General features: G+C 39.4%; 1 pseudogene; it reads right to left on the bottom strand.

The window, feature by feature from the left end:
* Positions 1 to 5,904: 5,904 nt before the first annotated feature.
* Positions 5,905 to 6,841, bottom strand: LOC101606441 (annotated as a pseudogene).
* Positions 6,842 to 11,223: the final 4,382 nt, after the last annotated feature.

The following is an 11,223-nucleotide window of genomic DNA, read 5'->3' as shown; positions in this document are numbered from 1 at the left end:
GAATGGAATTTCAAAGGGGAAAGTGAGGGGGGAGGGTATTACCATGGGATATTTTTTATAATCATGGAAAATGTTAATAAAAATTGAGGAAAAAAAAGAGTTTGGGCAGAAGTACCCTTTGGGGCAAATAATGCTGTGCCAGAATCCATAGATTGTTTTTTACAAGAAAATTGCAGTGCTAGTAGTGAGACACTATTGCAGTTACCTTCTCCTTGCTGGGATAAACAACCTGACCAGAAGCAGCTTATGGGAGGAAAAGGTTTATTTCAGGCTTACAGATTCCAGGTCAGCTTCATCATGGCAGAAGAAGCTGGCTCACTTCATCAATATCCACAGTAGAGAGAGAATGCAGCTAGCACTAGCAAGCGCGAGCTGACTCTAAACAAACATAGAAGGGCTGTACTCAATCCCAGCGTATGCCCTCAGTGACACACTTCCTCCAGCAAGGCTCTAACGCCTAAAGACTTCCACTAAGTAGAAAGCTCAAAGAGCTCACAGCACCTAAGGCTATGGGGACATTACATTCAAACTACCACAGATACCTTCCAGCAAGTTGTTGGGCAGGGAGGACCTGGAAGCCTCCCAAACATGATAAGCTATTGCCAAGGCTCTTAGTTGCACACTAAAACTAGATAGTAAGATCCTATTGCTGATAACTCCACATGGTTGGCTACATGTCACTGAGAAATCAGTCTGGATGGGGGCTCCTAAGTGAAAAAATATATTTCCTTACCCTTAAACACTGTATCATGCCATTTTCCTTTTTCCGTTGTCTTCAGGAGTGTAGGCTTGGCCAGAGCCTGTCAATTGCAAACTGAAAATAAAGCTTTCAACAAGAAGCTAAAAAGCAATTAGTGTAATTTGTTGGATGGCTGAAGTCCAGAGCCATAGCCCAGAGGCCTTCAGATCTCACTGGGGAGCTTCCTAAGCCAGAGATCCTTAGTTGCTCATTAGGGCATAGGCAACCACACAAGTATCACGGAACAAGGAGGCTGTACCATAGCCAGGAATCCAAAGTGTTTAACTGGAAATTTGCTTAAGGCACTGGGGTAAAAATATTTACCAGGAAAAATGTGATACAACAGTTTAAAAAAAATGAAGCTGGGTGTGGTGGTGCTTGCCTTTAATCACAACACTTGGGAGGCTGAGGTAGGAGGATCACTGTGAGTTCAAGGCCAGCCTGAGACTACATAGTAAATTCCAGGTCAGGCTACAGTAAACCCCTACCTCAAAGAATCAAAAATAAATAAACAAATAAAAAAATAAGAGAGGGGGAGGGAGGGAGGGAGGGAGGGAGGGAGGGAGGGAGGGAGGGAGGGAGGGAAAGAGAGGGAGGTGAGTTTTCAGAAAGAATCATGGGAGTCCTTTCATAACTGTTGAGAGAAGTTACTTGGTCTTATCTATGCCAGTGGTCATTGGGTTTTCAGCTCTAATTGTTTGTATAAAACATCACAAGTTCACTGGATTAGGTTCCCAGCAGCCAGTGTCCATTGATGGAAAGTTATGAATTTTTTATTTTATTTTTGTCATCTTATTTATTCTTATATTTTTTGGATGTTTTTATTTGAGAGAGAGAGAGAATTGGCATACCAGGACCTCAGCCACTGAAATCAAACTCCAGATGCTTGTGCCACCTAGTGGGCATGTGCGACCTTGTGCTTGCCTCACCTTTGTGCGTCTGGCTTATGTGCGACTGGAGAGTTGAACATGAGTCCTTAGGCTTTACAGACAAGTGCCTTAACTGCTAAACCATCTCTCCAGCCCTAAATTATTATTATTATTATTATTATTATTATTATTATTATTTTGTTTCTTGAGGTAGGGTCTCACTCTAGCTCACACTGACCTGGAATTCACTATTTAGTTTCAGGGTGGCCTTGAACTCATGGTGCTCCTCCTCTCTCTGCCTCCCAAGTGCTGGGATTAAAGGTGCATGCCACCATACTCGGCTAAATTATTATTTTTGTATGAGCATAGTTTGGGGTTATTTACTGAAGCATAGGTACTTACCCAGTGGTTACATCAGAATGACTTTCTCTTCCTCAAGAACTATTAATTGCCAGTAGTTCCTAAAGAACTGCTGGTATTTCCTAAATACTTTCCTATCCATGAAGGAGTATTGATGACCCACATTTATGCATGTATTGTGCTGGTAATACAAGCTTTTGTAAATTGATGAATAAATTGGCCATGCCAACTCCAGAAGACACTTTTCCATAGTGTTTTTCCTATGCTATAGGTTTTTTGTTTGTTTGTTTGTTTTGTTTTTTTTTGAGGTAGGGTTTAGCTCTAGTCCAGGCTGACCTGGATTTCACTATGTAATCTCAGGGTGGCCTTGAACTCAAGGCGATCCTCCTACCTCTGCCTCCCATTGCTGGGATTAAAGGCGTGTGCCACCTGGCCTATTCTATATATTTTTTTCTTTCTTTTCTTTTCTTTTTTTGGTTTTATGAGATAGGGTCTCACCGTAGCCCAGGTTGACCTGAAACTTAATATGTAATCTCAGGGTGGCCTCAAACTCACAGCGATCCTCCTACCTCTACCTCCTGAGTGCTGGGATTAAAGGCGTGTGCCATCATGCCTGGCTCTATGCTATAATTTTAACATCCTTTCGGTAGCTTCTTGCACATTGTTCTCTGAGCCTTGGAGAGGGTGTCATAGCTGTTCCCTTTAGGGCTAGTATTTGCAGTCATTTATTTTCAGTACTTTGACCAGTTATGTGTCTCTGAATTATCCCTGGTCATTGCAAAAATGCTTTTGACCAAGACTAGTAGCTCTAGTCTATCTATATGTATGGACATAATTATAAGCTTATGCATTTCACTTATATAGAAGTTTGAAGGCACTTAAAATATTTATCTATGAGAGAGAGAGATAGAGAGAGAGAAAGAGAAGGAATGAGAATGGGTAGCCTCTTGCTGCTGCAGACTAACTCCTAATTCATTACTGCTTTGTGCATCTGGCTTTATTTGGGTCCTGGGGAATTGAACTTGAGCCTTCAGGCTTTGCATGTAAGTACCTTTAGTCACTGACTCATGTCTCCAGCCCTTTGAAGGCTTTTTTTTAAACAACATATTCATTCAACAGTTTCCACTTGGCATATTTGTCCAGGCTTACAGTATGTGGTGGTTTGAATTAAGCATTCCCCCATAAAGGCATGTGTTCTGAGTGCTTGGTTTCCAGCTGGTGAGAGTTTGGGAGGTGGAGCCTTTCTAGAGGAGGTATGTTTCTGGGGTTGAACCTTGAGGTTTATTTCCCCCTACCTTGTATGTGTCAGTTAAGCTTATTCTTCTGCCACTCTTATTGCCTGCAGTTCAGAGGAAATGTCTAGCCTCTGCTCATGCCATGCTATCTCCTGTCATCATGGAGCTTCTGTAAGCAAAAATAAGAAACTTTTCTCTCATTAGCAGCTTTTGGTTGGATGTTTTGTCCAAGCAATGTGAAGGTAGCTGCAACACAGTGCCAGGTAAGATTCTCTCCTGTGGGACAGGCCTTCAATTCATTCAAAATGACAGACCAATGAGACTCTGATCAAAAGAATTTCTGAACTGGAAGCAAACCTTCAAAACACCAACAATTGCATCAATGAAATTGAGTAGAATTGTCTCTTAGAGCATTCAGCTTTTGACAGTAGGCTTAACTTGATTGAAGAAAACGTTAGACCCCTCAAAAGAGATATGAATGAATTGAAGGTGAGTGAAGACATGGAATATGAGTGAAGAAATGGAAGATCTGAATAACTGATTGATTAAGCTTAATGAAGACTTGATCAAATGTAAGAATGCATTCCAGGAAGCATCAATAAAATCAGAAACCAAAATCGTACCTCAAGAAAGAGATGGACATGATGAAAAACAAGACAACAGAATACAACAATCAAATAAAGCTTATAAAAACCTCTATAGAGCCCCTCACTAACAGAGTTACTCAAGTGGAAGACAGAACCTCTGACCTGGAAGACAAGACAAAATAAATTGATGGGAAGGTCAAAAGCTTTACTGAGTTCAAAAATCAAGCGAACAGAATATGAGGGAACTGTGCAAATACCCTAAAATGAACAAACATCTGGATTGTGAATATACCAGAAGGAGAGGAAATCCAGGCCAGAGGCATAGAGAACATATTCAACAAAATCATTCAAGAAAATTTTTCCAATGTGTCAAAAGAGAGGCCCATCCAGATACAAGAAGCCCACAGAACACTAAATAGTCAGGACCAAAGAAAAAACTCTCCAAGGCACATTGTAGTTAAAACTCTTAACAATGAAAATAGAGACAGTGCTAAAAGCAGCAAGAGAGAAACAACTCACTACATACAAAGGCAAGTCCATTAGAATTATGTTGTATTTTTCAATAGAAACCCTGAAAGCCAGATGGGCCTGGAATGGAGCACTTCAAAGTCTAAAAAAACTGTGGCTTCCAACCCAAGCTACTCTACCCAGAGAAAGTATCCCTCTTAATAAAGGTGAAAGACTTTCCGTGAACAAAGTCAAGTATATGATTATATGAACACAAAGCCAAACCCACAAAGAATACTTCAGGGAATACTCCACACAGAATAGTCAAACAACTAATCTCAAGAGCCAACAAGAAGAAAATTACAATAACCAAAAATAGACCAGGCTCAGAAAAGCACAAAACACAAGGAAAAAAACCCCATAAAGCACCTCATCATGTCAGGGATTAATTAGAACCTCACAGTAATAACCTTAAATATTAATGGTCTTAACTCATCCATCAAAAGACAAGTTATCAGGGCAGATACAAAAAGGGACCCTTCTATCTGCTGTCTAAGAAACCCACCTTACCACTAAAGATAGACACCTCCTCAGGGTAAAAGGATTGTGGTGGCTTGATTCAGGTGTCCCCCATAAACTTAGGTGTTCTGAATGCTAGGTTCCCAGCTGATGAAGATTTGGGAATTAACACCTCCTGGAGGTAGTGTATTGTTGGGATTGGGCTTATGGGTATTCTACCCAGTGTCCTCTTGCCAGTGTTTGGCACACTCTCCTTTTGCTATGTTCCACCTTATATTGGCTAGAGGGTGATGTCCACTCTCTGCTCATGCCACCCTTTCACCCTGCCATCATGGAGCTTCCCCCTCGAACCTGTAAGCCTAATAAACCTCTTTTTCCCACAAGCTGCTCTTGGTTGGGTGATTTCTACCAGCAATGCAAACCTGACTGCAACAAGGATGGAAAATGATATTCCAAGAAAATGGAAATAGAAAAATATCAGGTGTTGCTATATTAATATCTTATAAAATAGACTTCAAACCAAAAGTAATCAAAAAGGACATAGAAGGACACTTCTTACTCATCAAGGGAATGAGAACATCACAATCTATTCACCAAACACAGGGGCACAACAGTTTATCAAACAAAACCTACTTAACAACAAAACAGAAATAAGCATCAACACCATTATAGTTGGAGACTTTAATATTCCACTGTCATCAATAGACAGATAATCTAAGCAGAAATTCAACAGGGAAATAATATAGCTCAACAACACCATAGATCAACTAGATATGATGGACATCTACAGAACTTTCCACCCCAACTCTACAGAATACACATTTTTCTCAGCAGACCATGGAACCATCCGCAAAATATACCATATATTAGGCCATTAAGTCTGAGTCCATAAATTCAGGAAAAGTGAAGTAACTTCCTGAATCATCATATCACAATGCTTTAAAGCTAGAAATCAGTAAGAAAAGACTCATCAAGAACTCCACCAGCTCCTGGAGACTAAACAACACACTTTTATTTATTTTTTAGCATAATAATTATATTTACTAATTAAATATTGTTTTCCAAAATCAACTTGAAAACATCCAGCATGCTTGTTTTGATACAACACATTCAGGAACAATATACATGTTATATGCACCTCAACTACATTACAAGTTATCATAGCCATCATCATCATTATCATCATCATCATCTTCACATTTTCTTTTCAATGCATTTGATGATTCATCGGTAGTATTTTGTGATATCGTGTTAGCAGTAATAAGAATGTTTGTGGACCCAATTAATGGTGGGTTAGTCAGAACATGCTGAACTGCTGATGCTGCAGGAATGGATGCCTGTACAGCAGGGGACGGGGAAGCAGGCACTTGTACTGCAAACCTTTGCTGTGTGAGGTATGTCAGAGTCCCTACTTTAGTTGAAACAGACATGGTTTGTGGATTCGGTATGCCTAGTGTGGGAGTACTTGGTCTACTAGAAATTGAACCAGCACCTAACCATGGAACTGCTATTCTTGCAGAAGTAGATGCTTGTTTTTTGTAAAGACTGAAGCCTGTAGTTTGGAGCTGTTAAGCAGTATCGATCAGGTGGCAATCTGAATATGGCTTGATCAGTGGCAAGGGAGTTTGACTTCTTTGCCTTGCAATATCTAATAGGAAATCTCTCAGGGGAGGAGACGTGAAAGACTGGACAGCGCGACACTGGATTGCCACTCACACATCACCAGCATCCACAGTAGCATTACTTGAATAAATTTTAGCATCATCTAGAATTGTGGTCACATATTGGAAAGCTAACTCCAGAATTTGATTTACAACTCTTTTTTTTCTTTTTCTTTTTTTGAGGCAGGGTCTCACTCTAGCTCAGGCTGACCTGGAATTCATTATGTATTTTCAGGGTGGCCTCAAACTCATGGTGGTCTACCTCTACCTCCCGAGTGCTGGGATTAAAGGCATGCACCATCATGCCCAGCTGATTTATAACTCTTGGCTCTTATTCTGAAATCCCCACATCCTTCACTATTTGTGCCATCATCTGTGCATCTTTTGCCATGCTCTTGGGAGAAGCCATCTTGCCAGACGCCATAATATCTGGTGATCAGATTTCATGAGCTAAATCACCCACATTCATATATTTCAGTCCTGATCTTGATGCAAGTCCTTTGCTCAGTGTGGTCTTTCCAACCCCTGGAGTACCTGTAAGAGAAGCCACAGAACAGTATTGTTCATGAAATATTACTAGACTTCATCCACCTTCTTTCCTAGGCTTATTTTTAAAATATTTTATTTATTTGCAAGGGGAGAGAGAGAGAGATAGGGAGAGAGGGAGAGAGAGAAGGAGAAAGGGAGGGAGGAAGGGAGGAAGGGAGGGAGGGAGGGGGGGAGGGAGGGAGAATGGGCATTCTAGGGCTTCTACCCACTGCAAATGAACTCTGGATACATGTGCCACTTTGTGCATCTATCTGGCTTACATGAGGTGGGTACTGGGGAATTAAACCCATCTGGATACATGTGCCACTTTGTGCATCTATCTGGCTTACATGAGGTGGGTACTGGAGAATTAAACCCAGGTTGTTAGATGTGTAGGCAAATGCCCTAACCAGTGACCATCTCTCCAATCTTCGTCCTAGGGTTCTTAACAACTGGTAGGAAAAATTTCCCAATTAGCAATCCTACTTGAATATTCACTATGATCTAATCAAAACTTCCCGGAGATGTGGGAATCAGAATTCTGTGTCTGATTCTCCTTGAGTAGGGCTCAAGCAATTTTGATACCAATTCTGACTGATATCAACATGGAACTGTCCTGAATAAAGTTACTCATCTAAAGTCAACTATCACAATTTATTGATTTAATAAAAAGATTAGAAATCAGCCCAGGCATGGTGGCACACATCTTTAATCCAAGCATTCAAGAAGCAGAAGGATAATTGCCATGAATTTGAAGCCAGCTGGAGACTACATAGTGAATTCCAGGTCAACCTGGGTTAGAGCAAGACTTTACTTCAAAGAAATCAAACAAACAAATAGAAATCATTCATAGAAAAAAATGTAAGCAATCTGAAATACAGCCTCATCACTGCTATTGATCTCCAATGTGATATTCTTCTCTAGAGCAAACCAATATAATCCAGTTTTTTTTACTTATCTTTCCAAAGAAGTTTTACATGTTTATGTTTAAGCATACATGCAGATACATGCATGTGTGTATTTGTGTGTGTTCACACATACAACATATATACCCTTTGGATAAATGAAAACATTGTATAACATTCTTTGTCTTCTTCTTTTAACATCTAATACTAATTATAAGATAATCATATACATCATTTTCAGTTGTTCAGTTTTAATGCCATTAAATAAAGAATAAATCAAGTCTCCAGAAGCAGAATATTAATATTTGCAGTATTCTTACACCAGAAAAGAACATAAAAACTATCAGATGCCTTCTTTAACATTAAAAATGAAAGAAAGAAAAAAGCCTTCACAATAGTCAATGAATAGATATAGTCAACTGTTCACACCTCTCCACAAATGTCCCAACTCATTTATGTGAGCCTCCTTTGGGAAATATTCCTTAGATGTGAAAGCAAAATAAATAAATAAAGACCTAGGAAGGCATAAGGAATCATGAGATCCATCATTACAGATCTTAAGACTAGACACTGTCTTCTAGCACCTTGCTATGAATCCCAAACCTAGGCTGGGGTATAGATGCTCCCATCTTTAATTCCAGCATCTGAGAGGCTGAGGCAGATGGATTGCCAGCTTGGTACATATATATAAAGTTCAGGCCAGACTGGGCTTCATGAGACCATGTCTCAAACAACAAAAGCCCCTCAAGCCTAACCCTGCCAAGAACCAATAGCCCATTTTCCAGGCAAAATATCAGATTTACAAAGATGAAACAGCTTGCTGGGCCTCTGCTGTGGCCTCTCTCTGTCTCATGTAGGTGCGTCAGGACAATGGAATCCTCAACAATGCCACGCTGGCCCACAAGGGAACACCCAAGCTGTCCCCACTCAGGCACTCAGAGGCCTCCCAGTCCTCCCCTGCCAAGGACCCTAGCTGGTGAGCAGGATGGTGGGAAGCTGCATAGTTTGTGCCTACATGGCCTGCAGTGCCTCTGCCAACAACACACTTTTAAACAATGTGTTGTGGAAGAAATCAAAAAAGAAAATTTTAAATTCCTAGAATTGAATGATAATGAAAACACAACCTACTAAAACTTATGGGGCATAATGAAGGCAGTCCTAAGGGGAAAATTCATAGTGTTAAATGCCTTCATAAGGAAGACAGAGAGATCTCAACTAATAGCCTGATTGTCCACCTAAAGGTAGTGGAAAAAACAAGAAGAATCCAACTCTAAGAGCTCCAGACAGAAAGAAATAACCAAGATCAGAGCAGAAATTAATAAATTGGAAACTAAGAAGACAATTTAAAAAATCAATGTAACGAAGAGCTGGTTCCTTGAAAAAAATAAACAAGACTGATAATCCCCTGGCTAATTTGATCAAGAAAAACAAACAAACAACAACGACAACAGCAGCAGCAACAACAAATGAGAAGTCTCAAATTAACAAAATCAGAAATGAAAAAGGAGAAGTCACAACAGACACAAATGAAATTGGAAGAATTATCAGGGCATAGAATCAAAACCTCTACTCCACAAAACTGGATAATCTGGAAGAAATGGATGAATTCCTAGACACATACCACCTACCAAAACTAAACTCAGAGCAGATTAAACTCTAAAATAAACCTGTCACATCCATGGGGATTGAAATCAAAAATCAAAATCAAAAACCTCCCCCCAAAGAAAAGTCCAGGACCGGATGGCTTCTCAGCTGAATTCTATCAAACCTTCACTGAAGGACTGAAACAAATTTTTCTGAAATTGTTTTGCATAACCAGAGACCAAGGAATCATCCCCAACTCCTTTTATGAAACTAATATCATGCTAATACCAAAATAAGACAGAGATTCAACAAGAAAAGAAAGGTAAGGGCCTATATCCCTGATGAGCTTACATGCAAAGATCCTGGACAAAATCCTCACAAACTGAATTCAGCAATCCATCAAAAGCATTATCCACTTTGATCAAGTAGGCTTCATCCCAAGGATGCAAGGATGGTTTAACATGTGGAAATTGGTTAATGTAATACAACATATAATTAAACTTAACCATGAGAACCACATAAACATCTTTATTGATGTAGAGAAAGCCTTTTACAAAATACACCACTCCATGATCAAAACACTGGAAAGAATAGCATTGAGGGTTTATATCCCAATACAGTAAAGACTATATATAAAGGACCCAAAGCCCAAATAAGACTTAATGGGGAAAGATTCAAGGAGTTCCCATTCAGATTGGGAACAAGACAGAGGTGCCCACTCTCACCACTGCTCTTCAACATAGTACTAGAAGTCCTAGTCCAAGCAATGAGACAGGAGAAAGAAATAAAAGGGATTCAAATTGGAAAGGAAGAAGGAAGAAGTCAAGTTAGCCCTATTTGCAGATGACATGATCCTATACCAATAAGTGACCTGAAAGTCTCTATCCCTCTGTAAAGGTGATTAATTCCTTCAGTAAAGTGGTGGGATACAAAATCAATGCACAAAAGTCAATATCCTTTCTATATGCAAAGGACAAATATATAGAGAAAGAAGTCAGTGTGGCTGCTCCATTCTCAATAGCAACAAAAAATGAAATACTATTGAATAACACTAACCAAGGACATGAAAGACCTATATAATGAAAACATTAAAAAAAAATAACAAGAGAGAAACTGAGGAATAATTGAGAAGATGGAAAGGCCTCCCATGCTCCTGGATAGGTAGAATTAATATTGTGAAAACAGCAATTCTACCAAAAGCAATATACAGATTTAATGCAATATCAATAAAAATACCAGCATTATTCTTCACAGAGATTGAAAAATTGATCTCTAAATTCATATGGAATAGCATCAGGCCTTGGATATCCAAACATCTCCTCAGCAAAAAGATAATGATAATAAAAAGCAACAACAACAAAAAACAAAAACAAAAAACACTTCTGGAGGTATCATCATACCAGATCTAAAGCTATATTACAAAGCCTTAGTAACAAAACCAGTATGTTACTGACATAAGAACAGAAACAGACCAATAGAACAGAATTGAAGACTCAGACCTTTAGCCAAGTAACTATACCTACTTGATCTTTGACAAAAGAGCCAATAATGTAGACTGGCAAAAACATAGCATCTTCAATAAATAATGTTGGACAAATTGGATGACCATGTGTTTGAAAATGAAACTAGACCCACTCATCTCTCCATACACAAAATTCAAATCCAGATGGATTAAAGACCTCAATATAAGACCTGAAACTCTTCTTCCTCTGAAAGAAAATTTAAGAGGCACTCTCCATGATATAGGAGTGGGGAAAGACTTCCTAAACAAAACCCCAGTAGCCCAGGA

This window comes from Jaculus jaculus, chromosome 3 (genome assembly GCF_020740685.1).
Source record: "Jaculus jaculus isolate mJacJac1 chromosome 3, mJacJac1.mat.Y.cur, whole genome shotgun sequence".
Taxonomy (NCBI): domain Eukaryota; kingdom Metazoa; phylum Chordata; class Mammalia; order Rodentia; family Dipodidae; genus Jaculus; species Jaculus jaculus.
This window is presented reverse-complemented; position numbering and strand designations above follow the sequence as displayed.